Here is a 4,502-nt window from a genome sequence, read left to right as displayed (position 1 = left end):
AAGACTTGTTAGTAGAGGTGGCCAGTGGACTCTACCAACAAGTCTTAAATCACAGGAAATTTCAGAATCAAGTCTTGCCTTTTTCTGGAATAAGCAAGGCTGCCATCCAGGGAAGTGTGGACAGAACTGCATCCCTAAGCATGTGGTTGATTTTCCAAATTGAATTAATTATTTATTATTATTATTATTATTATTATTATTATTATTAACCTTTATTTATAAAGCCATGTAAATTTACACAGTGCTGTATATACAATCTTTTTAATTAGACATGAAAGTTTAGAAGTGCTTAGTTTTGGCTGAATCATACCCTGTCTTTTTTTAAAAAGGAAGAATATTCATGGTACCCCTTAGAAATAGGAATGTTTCTCTCATTTATTAATTTTAAAAGTAGATCCCTGATTTCTTTCCTATCTTAGACCACTTAAATTTGGCTTGTTAAAAAAAAAACAGTCTAGTGCAGCACTGGCTAGAGTGTTGGGATGGGGAGATGTAGCTGTCAGCCTTCTCTTAACCACGAAACTCACTAGGTAGGATTGAACCAATTGCTTTTTCTCCACTTAATCTCACTGTGAGGATCAAGATGAGAAGAGAAGAGCTGTGTACACTGTTTTGAGCTCACTGGTAGAAGGTTGATATAGCAAACCCTTCCACACATAGGGGTTCAGCACTGGGACCACCCCCACCCCCTGCAGATGAGAAAAGACATGGATGCTCAAGCTCCATATTATTCAGTGTGCAGCAACGTGCATGTGTCCATTCCGGGCAGACATTGAACAATATGGGGCATGCACTGAAGGAGGAGCTTGAATCCATTTATTGCTATCCCTCCAATACAGTGAGCCCACTATATATGAATGTCAGATCCATGGATTGCAGGTGGTCGAATTCATGGATCACTCGCCAGCCTATATGGTGAGCCCACTATATATGAATGTAACCCATAAATAAAAAAATTACATAGCTGAGATGTGATTTAGCACCCCCGCCCCACATAGTCTAGGATAAGGCAATATTTTGGCCTGTCAGGTTCATCCAGCTTTTAATGGTTCTCCAGCCAGCCCAGAACTATCAGCTGTGATCTCTGATCAGTGATAACAGATAACAGGCCATTTCACATATGGTAAATTTTTACATGGAAGAGAAATTCTGCTTGGCAATCCTGAAAAGTTTTGTATAACTGAACTCAGTTGTACTGGGGCAAATGAGGAAGATTTCCAACTGTTCTTCCTTGTCCTATGCTCTTTGCTTCACCCACTACTGGAATGTGTTCCACTCTTCTTACACTAGAATTTGGCCCCCGGATCAAAAAAAGTTTCCTACTCCTGCTGTAGATATTAATTCCATAGACAATATAGCTTATTGTCTTTAGACAGACATTTGATATGGCCAAGATTGAACACAATTTACTCTCTCACTTAAAAAAGTGCCTCATGTGACATGTCATAAGCAGCAGTACGTAAGTATCTTTTGAGAAGTTGGTAGACATAAAAGTCTAAGTAAACAAATCAAAGGAAGAATGGAGTCTTTTGTTCCAATTTTTTGATGTTCCTCTGTGGGTATCCTGTCTAGACTCTCGCCTCTCACTTCCTTCAGTGAAATAGTTCAAATGTTAGCTATCGTTGTAATTTTGGTGTATTTCCTCAGAATGCCGTTAAGCACATTGACAAGATCAGTCGCAGGGAGATTAAGGAATATGACTGGCTAAAGGAAGAGGTGAGTGCATCAAAATGGGAAACCTACATTTCTTGATCAGCATCCACCAGGACAGAAAAGCCTGCATCTATTCTTCTACAACAACAACAACAAAAGGGACTGAAAACATAATCAGATTCACAAGCAATAGGACAGAGCTCACTAGCACATTCAGCTGTGGTCAAAAAGGGGAGTAGGGAGTTTAGTTTTCATTTATTTTAAGTATTTCTATATCAGCTCCCAAGGCAATGATGAGGCAACCCAGGGTAAAGCAATGGGTATGATAAGGTAGCTGTGGAAGTAGAGGGTTTTAGGCAGATATGACAGCCGGTGTGGTATAGTAGTTTGTAGGTCAGATTAGGACTCTAGGAGACCAGGGTTCAAATCCATACAGCCATAGAAACCCACTGGATCGCCTTGGGCAAATCACACACTCTCAATCTCAGAAGACAGCAATAGCAAACCCCCTCCAAAGCAATATTTCCAAGAAAACCCCTTGACATGAGTGCCATAAGGGAGCTTGCCCAAACACACATAAAAATAACAATTGTGCAAATCCATAGCTGTTGACTTGACAGCAGTTCCCATTTAGGTAGCAGTAAATGTGAGAAGAAAAAGTCTACTTCTGAGTTTGAAAAATCTGTCTTTTAAATTTTTAAATATTGAAGAATGTAGAAGGCCCTTGCAAACTATTTAAAAGATGAATCACCAATCTTTGAGGTTTCCAGGAGCAGCAGTTTATGGGGTGGGTGAGAGGTTCAGCATGGTTTGACTCTTTCTTTGCCTGCTAGCTCAGTCACAGGCCTCTTCCAGCAGTGTCTTCCACGGCACACTGGCAGACAGTAAGTAAGTAAATGATAGACAGGGAGGCTGCCGCAATTCCTGCTCTCCCGCATCAGCCATCTGAAGGATCCTAGTGGTACAACTGAATCTTGGCCTCTCCAGAAAAGAGTTGTTGAGTAGCACAGCCAGGAAAGTAGTAGACAATATATGGCTAGATAGACCAATGGCTTGGTACAGGATTTCAGAGCTGAGTTTTGTATGTCATGGCAGGTTGCAGCTTACCGAAGGGAAGTGAATGATCTGGAAGCCTCCATCCATACACTGGAAAAGGAGAACATCTATCTCATCAACAGACTGTTTGACCGTAGACTACAGTTTCTTCAAGTACCCAGGTAAAAGAAGTCCCTAGAAGTTAAATGTCTCTGAGCATTTATATTTCAGCTGTCTGTAAACACGGGGGAAATCCTTCCTGCTGCAGCTTACTGTAGTTTCATTATAACTGTAAATCATCAACTACTAGATAATACAAGACAGACTAGTGATTGGATTAGTCCAACTGGGTATATAGCTGGAGGAGAATCATGTTCTAAGATGTGGACAGCAAGTAAATTGAGGCTTGAAACAGAAAAGAACAGGGGCAGGGCATGCAGATGACAGACAGCCCCAGAGCCAAATAAAGTTGGGGATTTCCTTGCCTTTTGAGCAGAAGCAGATCAAAGTGTACTGAATAATAAGCATGAGAGGGGTGATAAACTGCGTATTTTAAAATGGCAAAAACAGCCATGAAAATAGGACAGTATCATATATGGGCTCAACCCATGTTCAAATGTTGCGTAGCTGGGCTTTAAAGTCCTATTCTTTGCAATTAATACAGAATAAATGCTTCACTGATTCTGTTCTCATAATCACTAATTTGGATGAGAAGCTATCATGCTACACTGTTTAGAATGAGTACTAATTGTACTTGGCATGAAAATAAAAATTTCAGCCTTTTAGCATTGTTTAGCCAGTTAATTGTGGGCCATGAAGCATTTTAAGGAGTGAATCATTTGTTGAATTATCTTATAGGTTACAGCACTATATTCTCTGCCTTTTAATCCAGAAGAAATGAAAAGTTAGATCAAACATTTTTCTTTACTACATTTGAAACAATGGAGGTGACAGCTGTCCACAATCAATCAGTGTTGCTTTCCCACGCCTCTCTAAAGCATATGGCTCTTAAGAAAACTAATTTTTTTTTTTTGTCATTCTCTTCTCATTTTTTGTATTCCCGTGGCCACCTGCACTTTTCTAAGTGAGAAGTACCACTTAATTTTGGCCCGGTTTAGTTCCAATGTCAGCAAGCCCTCTGTCTTGCTTTCCTTCTAAATCAGTTTGATTGAAGCCGCCTTGAGTCCCATTTTGGGAGAAAGGCGGGATAAAAATAAAATAAATAAAATAAAAAAGTCAGTGAGCTTAAGTGTACATCAGATTACAACCTTCAGCACATGCTTAACTCTTCCCTTGTGACCTTTCAGCCACAGTAGTAGTGCATCATATTATAATTAAGTTATAATTAGTAACTTGTTACTGAAATCTGTGCAGGTAATCCACCTTTTAAACAATAGTAGTGTCAAATTAGAAGTCCATGCGGGCACAAAATACTTTCTGCCTGTAGCTTTGCACTAATACAGTAACAGGAATACTACAGCCTTCCAGGGGGCGTTGAACTACAACTCCCAACAGCTCTAACTAGCATAGCCAGTGATGAGAAGCACTGGGGGTAGTATATCAGCAGCATCTGGAGAGCCAGTTGATTCTCATTCCCATTTCACTGGGCATTAAATCCCCACTGCTTCTTTGGGGCAGAAGCCACAGGTCAGTGGCAGAGCACTTGCTTAGCAAGCAGTGATTGATTTAAAAAGAATTTAAACTCCTCTATGAAATGCTTCTTCCGAAGACCTACAACCCTAGGTTATGTTTCGGGCACAAGTGGGAGCCGTCCTGATGGAGGCTTGAATGGTTCCAATACAAGGGGCTTTGCT

The 4,502-nt window shown here is 40.3% G+C and overlaps 1 protein-coding gene across 1 annotated transcript in view; it reads right to left on the bottom strand.

Moving 5' to 3' along the window:
• CCDC83 (coiled-coil domain containing 83) overlaps positions 1–4,502 on the bottom strand; it is a 33,247-nt gene that overhangs the window by 7,307 nt on the left and 21,438 nt on the right. The window lies entirely within an intron of this gene.

This window comes from Sceloporus undulatus, chromosome 3 (assembly GCF_019175285.1).
Source record: "Sceloporus undulatus isolate JIND9_A2432 ecotype Alabama chromosome 3, SceUnd_v1.1, whole genome shotgun sequence".
Classification (NCBI taxonomy): domain Eukaryota; kingdom Metazoa; phylum Chordata; class Lepidosauria; order Squamata; family Phrynosomatidae; genus Sceloporus; species Sceloporus undulatus.
Note: the sequence above shows the minus strand (reverse complement) of the source record. Positions and strands in the feature narration are given on the sequence as shown.